Source organism: Globicephala melas, chromosome 9, assembly GCF_963455315.2.
Source record: "Globicephala melas chromosome 9, mGloMel1.2, whole genome shotgun sequence".
Classification (NCBI taxonomy): domain Eukaryota; kingdom Metazoa; phylum Chordata; class Mammalia; order Artiodactyla; family Delphinidae; genus Globicephala; species Globicephala melas.
In genome coordinates, this window is record NC_083322.1 from 94,712,808 (window position 1) to 94,732,997 (window position 20,190).

Here is a 20,190-nt window from a genome sequence, read left to right on the forward strand (position 1 = left end):
TAAAAAAAAAAAAGAGATGGAGGGATAAATTGGGAGATTACGAATGACATATACACACTACTGTATAAAAAACAGATAACTAATAAGGACCAACTGTTTAGCACAGGGAACTCTACTCAATACTCTGTAATGACCTATATGGGAAAAGAATCTAAACAAGTGTGGATATATGTATATGTTTAAGTGATTCACTTTGCTGTACAGCAGAAGCTAATACAACATTGTAAATCAACGATACTCCAACAAAAATTCTTTTAAAAAAGAGATGGAAGCCCATAGAATGTGCATTAATAAGCAGGTCACTACAGTAGGCACTTGGGGGCTCAACCCTACTGGGGACATTGGCAGATGGTGTAGAACTCACTTCAGAGTTGTCTCATTCTAAGGGACAACTTAACAGCCTGAGGGCTGTTCTGAGGGCATCTCCTAAAGGCTCTTGGGAGTCACAGATGAGTCCAGGAGGAAGCTGACAGCTCACTGCACAGAGCAACTGTGCTTGGTGAAGAAATATGGCAAGGTGCCAACAGCACCTGCTACCCAGAGAAACGACTTATTATTTCAGAGTCAACGCAAAGCAATAGATGAAGCCTTTATAATCACTGCATCTCTTCATCAGTTAGGAGTGGTTTAATGGAATTACAGGACCAAGATCCGGAAAGCTGGGTTCATGTCCTTTATCTACCACACAACATTGAATTATGGGTCCAAACACTTGTCTGAGCTCCATTTCCAATCTGAGGAGTTGGACTAGACAAACTCTACAACTCCTTCCAGCTCAGGCACGCTGCTTTTTATGAGTTTTCAGGCTACTCACCCTGGTGACGGCTATGGCTTTCCTTAAACATTTCATATAAGAAATCCACACCAAAGCAGGGGGCAGCTGCAAACAGGCACTTTTCCCCAACTCAAATTTTAAATGTCAACACACAGTTCACTTATAAAAAGTCACAGGAAACAAAAAAGAATGATTTAATGAAAGGGTGTAATTCTAATGAATGCTGCCTGCAATTGACTTGGGAAGCTAACCAGGGAAAACCAAGAATTGACTAAATCAGACCTTAACCAACCACAGGGAAGTTGGAAAATCGATCAGGTATGCCAGACTGCAAACATCCTTGACCTTGGGAATGAGTTCTTGACCTTGGGAAAACTTGTGAGTCAACACAATATTTTCTGGGAATCCTTGAGATGGATTTGAAAATGCTCAGACAGACTCTGAGTTTGCAAATTAATCTAGTTCAAGATTGAAGTTCACGCCTGGGAAAACAGAACTGTTTTGAATCCGTATGACAGGGGGTGAGGGGGAGAAGCAATGGGTGTGAGCTGCCTTTCAGTCACTTGGCTTTGCTCTCAGTATATATACATTGGTAAACAACCAGATTCCATCTCCACCATCATTCATGTGTAAGTTCCCACAGCCCTCTCTATCAGTTGTCTTATGTCTATATAAATGCTTTGCATTCAGGGTCACGTCTTTTTCTGTATTTTTCACCTTTATAGGAAGAGAAGTTCACCCAAGTTGAACAAATGTTATGAAATGGCTATGTAGTATGCCTGAAAGGTTTGTTTTTAAATTTGATGGTAATCAAGTTAATGTGGGCAGATACACACAGCACTATAACGACACAGTTGTAATAATTTTAAAGTAATGACCTCGTTTTTTGTATACCACATGTTCACATTCCTGGGTGAGCCTTCAGATGTTCCCCCTCCATTGTTTTTATACATTAAAATTGGATTGGCATTGATTTTAAATTATTCAATGTCTATTTTTTTTATTGGAGTATAATTGATTTACAACGTTGTGTTAGTTTCTGCTGTACAGTGAAGTGAATCAGCTACGCATATACATATATCCCTTCCCTCTTGAACCTCCCTCCCCCTCCATCCCACCCGTCTAGATTGTCACAGAGCGCTGAGCTGAGCTCCCTGTGCTATACAGCAAGTTCCCACTAGCTATTTAAAATAACAACAACAACAACAAAAAGTATTTGTAACTAATTGCTGGAATAGAAGACAACCAAACCACTTACAGTGTGTTCAGTTTATTTTAACCTTTCAAAATAATAAATTCTGATTATAAAGTGAAGATACAATTACGTGTAAGCTTATCCTTATAAATGAATCACACTTGAAAGTTTATTAAGCATGCTTGTATCTCTTATCACATCCAGGACTCCTAATAATGCTCTCAGGTAGGAGACAGGTATAATTTCACTTTATAGAGAAAGAAATTGAGGTTCAGAGAAGCTAAGTCATTTGCTCAGGGCTATTCAATCAGAGATCAGAAAGCCCACTTCTGGCTCCATTCCCACCTCATCCTTACCATAAGGAGAACTGGGGTCTGCCAGCTGCCTTAGCCCCTCCAGACATGATGAAATGGACAAAATGATCCCATGTCTCCAAACTCTCTGTCCTATAACTTTTCCCTTTGACTCTTGTAAGCGTCCAAATGCTCTCATGCTAATTTCTTAGCAAAACCTATGCTCAAGGAGGATATGAAATCAGTTAATATGAGTATGCAGCCTGGTGTTTTCTCATCCACCAAAGTTTCACTTTTAGTAGAGTTCTGGAGCTTAAGCCCTAGGAATGAAATTTTAGGGAGCCTTGAACTGAAAAGCCGTGGCAGAAGGTTGGGGTTTTGTGAAAAGAAGTTGTGAGGTAGGAAAGAGGGAATGACACCTCTTTAGACACCAGCTCTGTTTGTTGGGCAATCAAGTCTTTCGTGATTAAACTAGGTTCTTATTTTCTTTTTTCAAGCCTTCTCTACTCACGCTCTCCTCAGTATTCCTTATAATTTTAGAAAATTTCTTCGGGGAGTTTTGTTGTGATACGGAACATTGAGGCTTTCTTCCAAAACACGGTTTTTCAAAATGTGTTCTCTTAGAAACCAAGTGGTTTGTGTGGTGTACACTTTCATCACTGTCTGAAGCACAGTTTCCAAAGGCGAGAGCCGCACATGTCCGCTGGTGCCCTGCTGGCTTTGGCAGCCTGTGAAAGCCTTTTCTGGGTGGTTTTGTTCGCCTAACACTTAGTTAACCTTGCAGACACAATGTAATTGTTCATAGGACGCTGCCTATGGGTTTACTGAGTAATGATGATGGTCGAAAACTACCGATTTTTTATTTGATTGTTATTGAAGTTCTCTTGACTTGGTTCCTTAAAGCTACCGTTCCACTTATTCCTACACTGGTACAAATAGAAAAATAACAACAACAAAAATGCCACTACGAAACAAAAACAGACTAACCTATATAGAGAACAGACTTGTGGCTGTCAGCGGGGGCGGGGGTGTAGGGGAGGGAAGGAGTGGGATTAGCAGATGCACACTATTATATATGTAGGATGGCTAAACAGTAAGGTCCTACTGTAGAGCATGGGCAACTATATGCAATATCCTGTGAGAAGCTATAGTGGAAAAGAATATGTAAAAGAATATATATATGTATATGTATATATATATATATAACTGAGTCACTTTGCTACACAGCAGAAATTAAACATAACATTGTAAAGCAACTATACTTCGATAAATCTTTTTTAAATTCCAAAGATAAAATATAAATTTAGTTTATCAGAGAATACCTTTGCTATGCAGACATGGAGTAAATTCTTTGTGATGGAGACTACTCATGCTATGAAAGAGACGTAGTCAAAGGAAAGCGGGGCTCTGGTTTGCTTGTGTGTGTGGAGTGTGGGTTGGGGGCATAATGAGCAAGCCTGAGGCAGAGGAACAGGAGAGGAGAGGCTCTGAGCACCGAGCGTGTGATTCAGGCAGAACGAAGTAATTTTAGACACGTTGTTGAACTCCACTGAGCCTCTGTTTCCTCAGCTGTAGAATGAGGAGTTGGACAACTGTGTCTTAAGAACCCACCCAGCTCACTGTGCTTCCACGAAACCCAGCCTACCAGCCACAAGAAGCAGGGAAGACAGTTAAGAAACTCCTCAAATTTCCACCCCAAAGCCTCAGGCTGGAAGCCAACCCTCTGTCGAGGCCCCTGGGGAAGATGCATTCAATGGCTGGGCCACTGACTTTTCTATAATTAGGGTCCAGAGAGGGAACAAGAGACTTTTCCTATAACATATGCCCTTTTGAGGAAAATGTCAACCTAAACAAGATGAGGCTCGTCTCCCAAACTCACCAATAAATACCACCACTTAGGGTTCATAGATTCGTTTTGAATCGCTATCTGGGAAACAGACATGAAGTAAACTTTTAGAGTTGATTCCCAGACATGACTCAGAAAGGAGGAATATCCAACAGCACTTTACTTCCATCCATTCTGTACTCAATCTGTACTTGACTGCTTGGACCAGAATTCACAAACCAAACCCAATGGGGCTCAAAGTATGAGGTCCGAGCAACGCACACTAGAATTTGACTTCGTTAAATACAGGTGTTCACTGGTGTAACTGGAAGATGAGTTCGCTCCAAGTCCCAAGTGAAAAAAGATACTCAAGTGTCCCTGCAAGGAAGAAGAACTAGCAAACGCATCAACTACGATTCCACAGATACCGTAACGTTTGTACTGAGTCTAAAACCTTGCTGAGAGCTGTCAGCCTATGAAAATGCTACTTGAACATGGCTCCCATTACGCCCATGTGTTTGCAATTTCAACTTATGGAAATGTAGCCACGTTTTTATTTACTCATTTTTACTAAACACCTTACTAAAGGCAAGCTCATTTATGCAAAATAGTTATTATCAGCTACCATCGAATCATTAAGATAATCCAGGGCTTCCCTGGTGGCGCAGTGGTTGAGAATCTGCCTGCTAATGCAGGGGACATGGGTTCGAGCCCTGGTCTGGGAGGATCCCACATGCCGCAGAGCAACTAGGCCCGTGACCCACAACTACCGAGCCTGTGCGTCTGGAGCCTGTGCTCCGCAACAAGAGAGGCCGCGATAGTGAGAGGCCCGTGCAACGCGATGAAGACTGGCCCCCGCTCGCCGCAACTAGAGAAAGCCCTCGCACAGAAACGAAGACCCAACACAGCAAAAATTAATAAATAAATAAATAAACTCCTACCCCCAACATCTTCTTTAAAAAAAAAAAAAAAAAAAAAGATGATCCAATGTACCAGCTTGATCATTTCTCTTCCTTTTCACTGACATTTGGTCCAGGGGTGTTTTGTTGATCCAATGAATGTAAAGGAGGGTCTATCTCAGTACCTACCATTGCTCCTGAATGAGCAGTCGTTTTGGTAGGCCAGCAGCAGAGAAGGCTAACTTAAACCCTAAATCCTGAAAAGGACCGTTCAGGGGTGATTAACCTGTAGAGCAAGGAAGGACTTTAGGAATTTGTAAAATCAGATGCAGTATTATATGACTATGAGAATATGCACATTTTTTCTGAGAAGATCATTCATAATTCTCAAAGGGTTTTGTGACTTTAAGCAAATCTATGAAATCCATGTAAAAAAATCCTTTGTCTAAGAAGAACTTGGGGACAGAGCAAAAACTTCCAAACATAAGATGCATTGGAAGGTACCCGACAGAGGGTAAAACGTCAGCTGTGACATGTTGAAGTAACGCTAGAGTCACATTGACTTGAGCGGAAATAATGTGGGATGGCAACTGGGATACAAGCCTCCCCCAGGGGAGGAGGGGAGGGGAGGGGGGAGGGACACGTTGGTCCCAGGTTAAAAACCCAAGATACATTCCTAATATCAAGGTTGAGGTAGATGATTTTTCATCTAGTTGAGCCACCTTTAGAAAACCGGGAGATCAGAGGGAGAGTGAAGAAATCTGTGAGAGCACTGGGTTCAGAGAAAGTAAGAAGGTTATTCTGTGTTCTGAGCTACAGAAGAACTATTTAGCAAAATATAGGTAGGCAGCATCCAGGGCCAGCATTCATGGTCCAGGTGGCTGCCTTAATAAAGGACCAAGAAAGAAAAATATTCTGCTTTCCAGGAATGAAGACCGTCACTTTGATCGGAGACTGGGGATAGAAGCAGAGAGAACTAACAGCAAATGTCACATGAGGATTTGGAGCTAGGGAAAGCATCAGTTGCTTTGATGATGAAGTGTGAAACACTCAAGTAGCCATGGAGACAGCTATGCTTAAACAGAGGCTGGGTTTGCGGGTCCAGCGTCACCCGCCACTCCTCCACCCTCATTCCCCCGGGCCTGGGTCTCTACACATGAGTTGATGTGCACAATGGACGTTTCTTCCTGAAGTCCATGGGGAGAGGTCTGTACATGGGTGCCAGAGAGACAGGAGGGGAAAGCAGGATAATGTTAAGATGACAGGAATATCTGTCCCTACCTTGGGCTATTTTGAACACCTTGGAAAGTGGGTATCAGTCCGTGTTTTTCGGAGCGATTTTGTGAGTTCCTGAGCATAGGCGGGGCCACTTTCCTCCCCGCCACCTGGCTGTGTCTGCAGTGTTGCACCCCTGAGGGCTGTGGAGAGACAGTGGCACGACTTCACGCCCATGGAGAGTGGGAGAGCTGGCGGGAAGAGACGGGCCGTTACTCTCACACTGAGGCAAGGCCAACCTTGCTGCTTCTTAGTACCAATTCTTCCCTCCAATAATTTGCAGAAGCAATCCCACAAGCCATCTGGAGTTTCTAGAAGCTCATGAGCACATTTATGTCTGAGCCCATGTGACCCTCTCTCCGAAACTCTGAGAAATGAGGGATGAAGATTTTGAGGAGAGGCAGAAAGAGCTTGTACTAAGAAGATGGGGCTAAGAATCTAGAAAATTCCAACATCAATGTTCAAAGTGTACTCTTAGACACCAAAAGGAGATGAGGTCCCGGCTGAGGTCTGTATGCACTTCCTTTCCACCCTCTCATTCTCCTTTTCCTCTACTCCAACTACCCTACTGCAGCACATTCTCCCTTTAGCCAGGTCCTACGTGTTTCTATGACCTACTTCTCTGTGCAGCACCTGCTGCACTGACCACCCCTGCACTCCTGCAACTCTCTTCGCTTTGACTGAGATCATCTGTTCTCCTCCCTGCTTACTTACAGCAATCTTCCCAGCTTCTACCCAAAGCTTCCAGCTCTTTCTCTGGACAACCCCAAAACGTCCCACAAGATCATTTGCAGCTTTTTAATTGGATATCTTGGCAAACACCCTGTTTGTGTAAGACGGTCCTTCTTTGTAGAGGAATTTCATACGTGGTAAAGACTTGAGAAGGTCCTTTATTTTAGCTGTAGCTGTTGGCTATCATTATAGTTTGTTCTAAATCATTTTACTGCATTTAATTTTGTAAAATGTTATTTCAGCTGTTGCCATCAGAAATAATTAGATCTATGTGAGATTTCTTCCTTCCTCATCCAGCTGCCGTCCAGAATTATGTCAATCATTTGTGCTTATGATGTCATGGTTTGTTTCCATGGTAACAAATATGCAGTCACAAGAACCTCATTATCATTTCATTAAGGTGATGACATATTTATAGTATGCAGGGACAACATATCGCCCCTTTAAATAACGTGCTCCTATGGCGTGCATTAATACCCTTCTTCCTGACTCTACGTTATTTCCCTGTGGTTTGCATCATTTCCTATATATACTGCACACTGCTTGCTTGTTTCTTTCTTGCTTAAAAGAAATAAGGCAACACAAAGGTATTAAAATAAGTAGATCCAAGGGAGAAGAAACATTTACAATAAGAAATTCAAAAGACTATCAAATTACTACCAAAAAAATCAAGCTGTTCAAAGCTTCATACCTAGCAGGATTTACCAACGTGTTTATTGAAAATATTAACTCAGAAGTTGAGAGACAATCAAATAATATTTTAAGTAATCTAGAATAGCTGCTCCCCGTATTGTAGCACTCTTAATTATGCGTCTGTAAAGAGACACTTGAAATGTTGGCACACTAATGACGTAAGTATAAATTTTGATTTCACTGAGGATGCAGTATCAGGTGACACATTTCAGATCGTTCTGTGAATGTGGTTCTTTCTTCTTGCCGCTACCATCCCCCTGCCTTTTCATGAATCCTATTCAGAAGTGAAACATTTATTCGGTTCAGGGAGATTCTCTCTGGAGGGGAAATAATTTTATCAGTAAGACTCCCTGGTGATGAGGCTGACTGGGGACTGTTGTTAATCAGCCTTTTTGACATGGCGGCTTGAATAGCCCTTCCCATGATGCTCCGTGATTCCACCTTAACGCTTTCCCTTTGAACTCAACATGACTTGTACCTGCCTTTTTCTCCCTTTGTGTGTCTGAATTTATCCCACTATTAACTTTAATTGGAAAGGTGCCTTTTGTTCCCCTACTGGAGTCATACAGTAACCACTGAACTCCCTAGGCTAAATTTCAGGGGTAGTTAAAACTTAATTATTTTAATAACTGAGGGGGATAAATAATGATTAACTTGGATAACTTCACAGTGATTAATAGGAAGTTACTGAAAAGAAGCATACATTTGTATACATTTGACTTTTTAAAAAAGTTTCGATTCAAAGGCTCCTCTGAAAAGAGGAGAAAAATAGAGCAGGCTGAGAAGTGGGCTCCATGAGGATGTTTGCATGAGGGTCGGAGGAGCTTCCTGGCAGAGGACTGACCGTGGAGAAGGAGAGGGTGTAAATGAGAGCAGTGCTTCCTCATCAGTGAGGAGGGCTGATTAGAGCACGAATGGGCCTACTCTGGGATGTACCTGTGAGTGAAAACAGAAAGAACTGTGTCCGTTGAGTGTCTAGAAGACTTTGGAAGCTTCGGGAAGACCTGCTTTGGAATCTGGTAGCACAAAGTTCAGGGAGACAGACTCAGCCACTATCGGTTTGTTGTATTCTTTGGAGTTCTTGGCAGTCCCTTGGGGGGGACAGACACCAGTGCCCTGGGGAACAAGCGTGAGTCACTGAAACTCAAACACCGGCAAATATCACCAAAAGCTGTGACACCTTTGTCCAGCGTCCAAAGTCTAGCGCCCCTGGTGGACGTTAGCTGCTTCACAGGGATCAGAGGCCCTAAGAGAGGATCTCAAAAAAAACACGAAGTGAAAAAAAGCTATCCATGTGATAGCTTAGAGGATGCATTTGTGGGTACACCAACGATATTATCAAAACTATAAAGACTAGAGGTCTGGGGTCTTAGAGGAGCATGTTAAAATCCTACAATAGCAGTAGATGAGAGAGGTAGAAATGTACTACTCTGCCATGTTATTTTGACCCCTATTTGACTTCCAGAGTCTTGTATTCTAGAAAAATGGCTGATCGCTATACTGGAAGCAAACAGTTGGACTAGTACTCAGATGGCTATAAATAAAAAAACTCTTGATATGTTTAGATTTGCTCTCTTCATTATCCCAGAGATCAGTGTTTATAATAAAATCAACGAATCAAATCATATTGACATTGTCAGTTTCAAGAGTGAAAACAAGGTTAATCTATTTATTGTTGTTCTTTTGGAAAGTACTTTTTGTCTTATTTCAGGAACTTGTTAATCTTACAAAGTGCAAGAAGGGATCAAGTGTCTTTCAAGCAAGAGGGAAGATCGGTCACCCAAAGGAGAGGGCCAAACAGACTCACCACATTTTTTAAAAATCAAGTTTGTTAATAACTAAAGTGACAATAAATCCTTTCATTGCTCTGTAGGTAAATATATTTCTCTGTGGGAAAAGGTCTGCTTGGGGGAGCAGAACATCTAAATTCTAGCCCCAGATTTGCCTTCTACTTTGGGACCTTTGGATAAGATACCTGACTTCTCTAAACTTTAGCCCCACTGTATTTAAAATTATGTTAATAACATTTTCCCCACCTCCTTCAGAGATGTGTGGACAGCAATGATTTATGCGAGAATGCTGTGTAAACTGTAAAGCATGTAGCAAAGATAAGATACTGCAATTTCAGTTTCATTCCATCTGGCTTCCAGCTCCACATGCCTTCTGAGAACTTGGTCCTCTGAGATTTTCATGCCCTTCCCTCCTGCTCTTGCGCTACCTTCGATATGGTCTTCTGAGGAGTTATGTTTCCTCTGAGACACATGAGATGAAGCAATCTAGAAGTTTACAGACTTTAAATGGGATTGACTTAATATGTGACCACATCAACAGATGATGCAGCTGCAACTCCACCCTTTCTGCAGAGTCTGCTTTTCTGGCATAATTAAGAAGTTAAGATGTAGAAAAGGATAATTACCTCCTGATTCATAGTATCTGTGTTGTTCATCTGAAAACTCTTGTTTCTTTTCATCTAGTGCCTTTTTTCTCCTTTCTCTGCATTCCCAGGGCTCTCTTCCTAATTTTTATTCAGCGTTTCTTTCCTAAGGCCCTTAAGGCAGCCTAGTAAGAATGAAAGGATGTGCAGTTTGGGGTCAGAGAGATCTGAACTCAAACTCTGGCTCTATTACTTACTAGCTGTGTAGCCAAGAGGAAAGCATTCACTCCTCTTCAGCCTTGATTCCTCCTCTATTAACTGGGGATAATAACAACCACCGTATAGAATCAGATATAATATATTTATATCTTAATATATTAAGTGCCTGCTGCACTTTAATTCATCACAATTTAATAAACATACATCATGGACCAGACCTCACTCACACTTGGGAAGTGGTTAATAAACGACAGACACAGCAGGCACTATGCCGTCTCCCTTTTGAATAAGGCCTCTAGAACCAAGGCTATTCTCGGGATAGTGGAAGCCCTCTCAAGGCTCACGGGATAATGGAAGTTCTCTAAAGCCAAATCTAACAACACTACAAAACCACAGAGCTCAAAAAGGAGACAAATCAAGCTACCCATACTTACTCCTTTGCCTATACTTACATAAGACCAAGACTACTACAAACTTTACTTTTATGGAAATGGGCAAATAAACATTCTGGACCATATGAGCTAGTTTCTGAAGCCCACAGTGGAGTGGAGAGTCAGGCAGGGACGGATGGCAGAAATCAGGAAAGAGAGTGTCTCAGTCCATTCAGGCTGCTGTAACAAAATACCATAGACTGGGTGGCTTATGAACAACAGAAGTTTGTTTCCCACAGTTCTGGAGGCTGAGAAGTCCAAGATCAAGGTGTCAGCAGATTCTTTGTCCGGTGTGGGCCTGCTTCATGTTTAAAGATGGCTGTCTGCTCCTTGTGTTCTTACACAGTTGAAGGGGCAAGGGAGCTCTCCACTGTCACTTTTAATAGGGCACTCATCCCATTCATGAGAGCTCCACCCTCATGACCTAAGCACCTCCCAAAGTCTCCACCTCCTAATACCATCACATCATGGCTTAGGACTTCCCACATATGAATTTGGGGAGGACACAAACATTCAGTCCACAACAGCGAGATAAGAGCCTGTCAATGGCAGAATATAGACACAATCACCCCCCAAAGAGTCCACACTGAGTGGAAAAATAGTAAAGCACTTCTGATCAGTGGTGGTAAAACAGAGTCATGACCACTAAGGATCTGAAAGGAAGGTGCTTGCAGGTATGTTTGACCAGAGGCAGCAGTCTTGGAAAGGCACAGATTCTGGGAGAGGAGGATATTTGGAAAGGGTGGTAATGTTTAGGGACATGGTGGTGAAGGATAAGAAAAAGGCAACTGATGTAAAAGAAAGTAAAAACAAGGAAACACACTGAATTTCCCACCCCCTCACCCAAAAGCCATCATTTACTAAAGAAATATCATTTTACTGTACCAACAGACTTTTAGACCAAGAAACTTAGTAAACCACCCAGTTTCCTCTCCCTTGCCTACAGTAAACACCTATAATTACTGACCCAAGAAAAACTGTAAGAAATTTAACACTGCATCCCAATAAGAATTAAGTATTATTATACAACGATTTGTTTAATGATCTATTTAATGAAGGAATATCTCAAAACAGAGATTCAAAACTCAGTGAAGAAATAAACAACAAAAAACCCACAAAGGGGATTCCCTGGTGGTGCAGTGGTTGAGAGTCCGCCTGCCGATGCAGGGGACACGGGTTCGTGTCCCGGTCCGGGAAGATCCCACATGCCGCGGAGCGGCTGGGCCTGTGAGCCATGGCCGCTGAGCCTGTGCGTCCGGAACCTGTGCTCCGGAACGGGAGAGGCCACAACAGTGAGAGGCCCGCGTACCGCAAAAAAAAAAAAAAAAAAAAAAAACCCACAAAGATGAGAAAAAAGAGTTGATCAAACTCAGTAAAGTAATTGAATTTTTTAAATCATCTCAGAAATGAACACTAAATTACAAGGTGCCCAGAGGAAAAGAGGTTTGGATAAAAATGTGATTGGAGACATCGAAGAGAGGGATCGCTGAGAAAACACATAAAGAGATATAAAAAACATGAGAAATAAAATTACAAAGAAGATGCAACATACATTTAATGTGAGCATTCTGGGAACTGCAATCCGAAGCAGCTTTCTAAAAATAACAGAATTGAATCTTCATACTGAAAATGCCTACAATGTATTCATTTCTGTCAACTACAAAATGTATTTTAGTAAAGTGTTTAAACTTTATTAAACAAAATTTAGATTTTTTATTAAAAATAATCTTCATTCATAAAAGGCCACCTCACTTACAAAGGGAAGAAGTCAGGTGAGTCTCAGACTTCTTGGCAGCAACAAGGATGCAAGACAACACTGCAGCAACATTTTTGAAAAACTCAAGATGGTAAAGCATAAGCTCAATGATCTTAAATCCACTCAAGCTTTCCTTCAAGTACCAAGGTTATAGAAAAACAGTTTTAATCTGCAAGAACTCGGAGAATACTGCACTCATAGGTCCTTCCTGAAAAATCTACTAAAGGATTTAAACCAAGAGATGACTGGAGAAACTGGCAAAAAGTCTGGTGATGAGAACAAAATATATTGAATAGAGCTGAGAATAAAACAAAGGTGGAGGAAGAGTGGAAGAATTTTATGTAAATGTTATATGTTTTGACAAAGTAGAAATAATTCAACTGAAAACTGGGAGAAGTAGGGAGACAGAGGCACATAGAAAAAGTTTATTGACTGTGCTGTAGATCGTAAGTGGAAGTCAAAGAATTGCAAGATTAACTTCCTAAATACCTAAGGATGACCCTGCATACCAAGATAAGACCATCTCAGAAGAAACACTTAATATTTGTCACTACTGTGTAATATTTCATTATCTTAATCTAGTCTAACAATAGATAATCTTATCATTTTCATATTTTATATTTCTATTCATCTTTTATTATTTTATTATTTTTTAAAATGCCTCCACTGCCTAAAACTGAGCCCCATTTAAGGCCACGCAGATTATATTCCATCCATATGACCCTAGGAGTAATGGACTTGACTCTGGAATCCTGGCAAATCAGTAGCCATGGAAATGATGCAGTCCAAAAGATCTGAGGCAGAGAAGCTAGACCAGCCAGTATCAAATGGTAGCTTCAGGAAGGGAAAGAGGCTGACCAGCTGTGTTTCTTAGCAATCCATGATTTACTGCAACTTTAAGTAGCATGACTCTGCTTTGGTCAAGAGGAGCGACTTTGGAGCAAATGGAAAATATTATCCAGAGGAAGTTGCTAGTTACATAATAGCAAATACGAATGCCTTAAACCATCTGACTCCCTCACGTGTCTTTCCTTTCCTGTTACACCAATGCCATCCTGGTAATCATTTTACTCTTCTCTGCTGAGTTCTTATAAAGGATCTCTTAAAGGCTGGAAAGACACCCAAAAGAAAGGAGTGATTTTCTCATGGTGAAGTTGTGACCTCTATGACAGATCGTAGGCTAAAATATTCAGGAGACATCCTGCTCCATGGGCTTATAAGACAAGTTAGATTTCCTTGCAAGCCAAGAACTAGGCTTTAGAGATAACTCCTGAGAGCTGACCGTTTTGAGGATCACAGAAAGACTAACTTAATTCCAGTCATAAATTGGACTCTTTGTCACCATGGCTAATAAATGTTATCAGGTGGCTTCTTAGCTATGCTATCCCTGATGACTGATGATGACTGCTCTGTAAATGTGGTGGCATCCAACCCAGATACACCCCCTGCCGTGTTTATAAGGTTTTGTCTCTCTCGCAGGACATGTCTGTCATATCAGCCAGTGCCAATGGAATAGGTACTTAGAACAATGTTCTAATTTTATATGTGAGGAAACAACTCTGGAACAGTAAAGGGGATTCTCTATAGCCCCAAAGCTCTGGTGAACAGGTCAGCTCAGGGATTCCCTTGAGGTTAAGCACGTAACAGGGGGAGAGGATACCGCAGACTTACATATGGAAATGAGAAGGATAGAAACCTCAGCTAGAACGCAAGGAACTTCACCACAGCCAAGAAGCTAGACCTTGTAAGGACTGAAACAGAGTCCACACAATAACCAGTTATGCTCTAGCCATCAACCACAGGGTGATTAGCATAGGAGTTTATTCGTCAATACTCTTGTGCTAGTTCTCTAGCATTACTACAATTTGCTTATCAAAGAGTCCATGGGGACCATCTCTCACATCAATACTTCCAGCTTTTGGCACATGAAAAGTGACAATAATGATGAAAAAGATGATGATAATAGCAATAGCTGTAAGTTTTTGATCTTGTACCACGGACCATGTAACGTGCTAAGTATTAGCCCCTTTCTACAGAAAATGAAACCAAGACTTTGAGCTAGTTGGTGAATTACCCAGATGATCCGATTCCAAAGCTCATGCTCTTTGTGCTGTAACACCTTTAGATCATGTGACCCTTCCATGAACCAGTTAGCTGTACCCGTCTGAACTGTGGAGTCCTGTGGAACCCACATTGTGATTTACATGTAAGGACTCACCTGTGGCCACTATCTTGCACAGGTAGCTCTGAGCACGGCAGAATCGGGGTTCCAAGCCATTCAGATGCCTCCATTTCTTGGGGTGGCCAACATACTTGCTCCGAGTTCCTAGTACCTCCCCGCCTGCCTGCACTCAAGCCCAATGTTTTGCTCCCTCTCAGTACTGATCCTATACCTACATGCTGCAACTTAGAAAAAATTTTACCTCAAAAGGTTTGAGCTCTTTAGGTCGACCTTTGTACAACCTTTAGGGAATTATAAAATATCTTTGTTCTTCTGATTTCAATATTTCCTTTTTCATGCCCTCTAGGATTCAATCAGGAAGTATGTGTGGGACACTAGATTGCTAGGGTCAAAGTTGTTTCCTCTTGTTAACCATGAACAACAAAGCAAGGGTCATGGAGATCTCTGTATATACACACACACATACGTATACATTTTCTCCTTGTTAGATTGTGTTCACATCTTCACAGATTTGGACCTGTTACTAAAGAAGGCATTACTATACTGCAATAAATCATAAATCCCTGAATGTCAAGTGCTTACTAATAAAAGTTTATTTCACGTCACAGTCTGACACGGCTCTGGTGACTTTCTGTGCTGCTTTGCTGTCCAAGTGGTGACTCAGCAGTTCAGGCTGCTTGCATTTTATAATTCTAGCACCTTACAGTCCTCCACTTCCAGCTACACAGGCAAGAGAGAGTGTGAAGAGCACTCACCTACTCAACCGCCTCAGACAGGAAGTGGCACATCTCTTCCTTTCACATTCCCATTGGCCGTCACGCAGTCACGTGGTCCAAAATCACTGCAAGGAAGATTGGAAAATGAAGTCCTGTGTACTCAAGAGGGACACGTGGATGGGTGAGCATCATGCCGGCCTCTGCCCTCAAATTGTATAACCTCTGGCCCTTTAAATCCTAGATCCAACTCGGCTAATTCCACACATCCTTTCACACAGGAATTTCTCATGTCTCTTCCTTCAAAATACGGAGAATCTAACTCTTGATCACCACGTCTATTGCCCTCACCATGGTCCCAGCCTCCATCATCGATCTCCCTGACAACTGCCATAGGTTCCTCACTGGCTTTGTTGCTTCCACCCTTGCCCCGTACAATCTGTTCTCAGCACCAGCCAGAGGAATCACGTTAAATCTGAGTCAAATCATGTCATGCCCCGTTTCACTGAGAGTGGAGTGTTCCTCGGGGTCAACGTCATTGCCATGGCTCCAAAGCCCTTCACAGTCTGCTCCCCCTTTATCTCCAGCCTTATCACCTACACTTATTCCCTTTATGTCCCTCTAACACCCAGTATGCTCCCACTGGAGGACATTTGCACTGGCTGTTCCTCCTTCCTGAAATGCCTCTCCCCTGGATATCTGCACGGCTAATTTCCCCTCCTCTTTCAAGTCTTTGCCCAGCTGTCACCCTCTCAAGGAGGGCTGCCCTGGCATACTCAGCCCCCATGCTGTTACACTCCCCATTCCCATTTCCGTACTTTGTTTTTTCATGGTGCTTATCCTCTTCCAACATACTATATAACTTACATATTTATTTTACTATCTGGCCCACAATATTCACTAGAATACGTGCCACGAGAATAGGGAATCTTGTTTGGTTCACAAGTCCCTAGGACAGCACCTGGCACGTAGCAAGAACTCAATCAATATTATCAAATAAATAAGTGAAGGAATCCTGTGTACCCAATGGGCCTAGTGATGGATCCCAGAATCTCCTTTTCAATATTTCTACTAGAGGATGTAATAGAGGGAAATAAATCTCCTTCCCTAATATCCACGAATTCCCAAACTACATATGTCAATTAGACTTTTACTATGACTTGCACTAAAATTCATCAATCATCCATGATTGTCACATGGATAACGTCATGTTGTAGGTTTCTGGAGTTTTTACGTTTTGACTTTGACTCTGCCAGTAGAGCATATTTAGATGTTAAGATGTTCAAGGCAAGGGTTATGGCTTTCAACTTGATTAGTACATAAAGGGACTTAATAGAATTCGTAGGATACCAGTGTTGGTGATTTTTTTTAATAAACATTTTAGCATTTCTCATAGCCTTTATACCTATGCAGATTCTCTTCTATATACAGACCCAGGCCAACCAAACAAAAGGGGTAAGCTCAGGAGAGTGGAACGTTTTCTCAACCACCCAAGGTCCCCTGTGAACCAGCCCTGGAGAACAACCCTAGCCATACAGGGCTGCGAGAACCTCATAAGTGAGCCTCCTTTTATCTGGAAGAAAGTCTGAAAAACAGACCAAAAGGTTTCAAGACCATTTCTCTCTCTTTTCCCAAGAGGCTGGGTCGCTAGTGTCTGGACACAAGCTGAGCGTTACAGTCACTGTTTTAAATAAGGGGCCCCTTTGATCTGGTTTAAAAACACAAACAGAAGGGCCTTTGTCCAATCTGAATTTGACATGTGTCCTTTGATTCTGTAAATAATCAAATTTGAACATAGTGTTATAACCGCAACTGCAAAGTGTGGAATGAGGCAAGTTTTTATTATAAGAAGACAATTTGCATTTATTAAGCAATATTTTTCAACAATACAGTCTTGTTTCTGAGATTCTTAACACGTTCCTTCACCAGTACAATTTCTTTCTTTTTCTTTCCCATTCCCATAATTCTCAACAATAAAGGAAAATCTATTTAAAAGAGTTCATTTTCCACAGAGACAAAAAAAAATATTTTCAAAAGAAACCAAAAAGCCAAAGTTATTCAGATCAGTTCAATCTGCGTCTTCTGGACAACTTGACTATTGAGGGAGGAATGATTAGTTAAAAGGCTTTTCATGGAGTCCAGAGGTTAGCACTGTCTGGATATCATCATGTATGTGAGACGCTAGGCCCAGGGAAAGAAAAGCATTGCTTCTGTGGGAAGTAAGAAAGTGTTTACTTTCAACCTTCTCAGCAAAGGTAATGCAGGCCAGTGAGCCTACTTTCTGGGGTCTTTTGGTCCCTGGATTTCTAAGCCCCAGGGCCCAAGAGAGGTTACAACCTTGAGCCCAAGCTCCCCAGAGCACCAAGGTCATTTCTAAACTTGCAGGGTGAAATGTATTTAAAGCCCTTCCCCAAGGGGAGTTGCAAAAGTTAGAAGTTGTTTTACTGTCAGGGTCAATTTATATTCGAAAGAGTGCAGGAGATGGGGTCTTTGCCCAGGGGACTTCCTAGGAAAAATAGAATTGACCTATTTTTAAGGAGAATGAATTCCAGAACTCAGTCCTTGGGACCCACTCCCCTCCCACATCCGTTCTCTATTCTTCCAGTGGAGGAGAAAAGTTTCTGCAAATCACTTCTGCTAATAACAATTGTCACCCTATGTACAAGGAACTGCCAGGAGCCCTGGCGCCCTTAACCCACATCATTAACTCCAACCAAAGACCCTCACTGCTTTCCAGTGCAAGAGTTTAAATCTCAAACGTAATTATGCATGGGGGCCTTGGCCGACTCAGGTATCAGTGTTAGCTCTTACTATTTCTATTTTAATATTAACCTTTAAAATGTTTCTGCCTTCCTAAAATGATTATTAATATAGAATAATCATTTGATATAGCTTAGATAGGGACATTGCAGCTTTTTTTAACACCAGAAATTCTGAAACTTAAAGAATTAGGCTTCCCCATAAAGGCTACGAAAGTGTGAACCAGTCCAGGAAATAGGGAAACAGGACTTAGATGTTTCACTGCACGTAAAGCCAATCACAATTACAGAAAATATGATCCTGAATAACACAGTAAATGGTTACCGATCAGACAAATACGCTAGAACCATGTGGGCCTGCTACAAGTTTAATCATGCAGGAGATTTTATGAAGAGGTAGATGTCTCGATCCTTTACCCCATTTTGGAGTAAAGAGCTCATCTGAACAGCTTCAGTATGTGTTGCTTTCTTTTATACTCCAACAAGAGAACATGGGATAATACTTCGAAACAGTGAAGACTATTCTACATAAAAGTTATGTGAAAGAAGCCTACCCACCTCTGTTCTTTCAGTAGCCACCAAACTTTGAAGCCAGTAAAAGTAATATTTCTTGCAAAGAAGGTAAATTACTATGTGTTTCTGGAAATCTTCATCGTGTTTCGTTAAATCCTGGAGACCCACGATCAGCTTTGTGTCCCTGGGGCTTTACTTCTATTTGCACTAGAAAAACACAGTGGTCATCTGTGATGCTTGCCCTTTTGGACAGAATAAACACAGCACCACTGATCCTTTGAACATTGGATGGAACCCAATGCAACACAAGTTTTAAATATATGCTTCACTTCCTTTTTTAGTATTAGATGCTTAGTACCAGGGTCAGACTTCTACAAAGGATACATACAGAGTAATCTTCTGAACTGTTTAAGGCATCAAACTCCCCTGTGGAGTCCAGCTCTCTCCTTTAGCTCACTACTCCTGTGTACATGGAGCCTCCTTCTCTGTGCCCTAAGGAGAGACGGGCATAGTCCGTCTCCTTATTTTAGTTGTTAATTGGTCAACCTGGGTTCTAATCCCTGTTTGGCCACTAACCAGCAGCATTCTGGGGTCTGTCAAGTTTGCTTTTATGGGTATCAGTTTCTTCCTCTCTGAGATAGGAAAATAGAGCCAGATGAACATGAATAACACCTCCGGAACTGATGGTCTGTGGTTGTTTAGACAATTGTGTGCATGTGTAATTAATTAGTTCTTAATAAGGACATGGACCAAATTAATGAAATCCATGGTCAGTGAAGTCATTTCAGAGCTGCTCTAAAAACATTTGTCCAAAGGTTTCCTGTGTAAGAAAGTAAGTAGAATGTTCTTATTGTCTTTCATATAGAAAATGATAATATGAAAATACATGAAATTCACAATTACCTAGAAACTAGTTTTGTTTTATTAATGTGGCTCAAATCTGAATCACAGATTAAAAATGTATCCATTTGGTGAAATGATTTATCCCATTATGAAGTAAGGATATCTCCATGAGAAATAGTCATTTATCCCTTAGGATGAGTAAGTTTATCAGTTCATTTTCTAAGAGAAACTTCAGAGACAAAAAAAAGCAAGAGAGGACTTTCTAGGTAAGAGAAAATCCACGGGAGTGTAGACTGGTGTGACCTGGGACCAACCTGGCCTCTGCACAATTTTGCCTGAAGTTGGTTTGAATCATAGGAAAAATCATAATTTCCATTTGTTTCTCTTTTTTCTAAACTAAATGATTGTCCTGTCATTTTGTCACTAGAGCAGGGACATGAATATGCAGCTTCTGATTCAAATACAATCAAATTGACCCCAGGTTAAGGCTTGCATGAGATTCTTAGCAAAATAACCTCTTACCTAATTAGCTGGTACACGTAAACTAATTAGAACTTTACCCCCTGCCAGTAGGAAATTTGAGAAATTTGGTCCAAACATGGAAAATCTGATTTCACTTGCGGGAGTTGAGATGCCAGCAATGAATGGAGGAAAAGAAACGGATTGATTCAAGTCACATGAGAAGGCTGGTGTGCCTTGCTTCCATTACATCA

The 20,190-nt window shown here is 41.5% G+C and overlaps 1 protein-coding gene across 8 annotated transcripts in view; it reads right to left on the bottom strand.

Moving 5' to 3' along the window:
• Positions 1 to 20,190, bottom strand: part of C9H7orf25 (chromosome 9 C7orf25 homolog) — a 324,697-nt gene that overhangs the window by 234,589 nt on the left and 69,918 nt on the right. For all 8 annotated transcript variants that reach the window (XR_009565153.1, XR_009565151.1, XR_009565145.1 and 5 more), the window contains exon 3: positions 15,405 to 15,490. The gene's annotated coding sequence lies outside the window, so the exon portion shown is untranslated. The remainder of the gene's footprint in view (positions 1 to 15,404; positions 15,491 to 20,190) is intronic.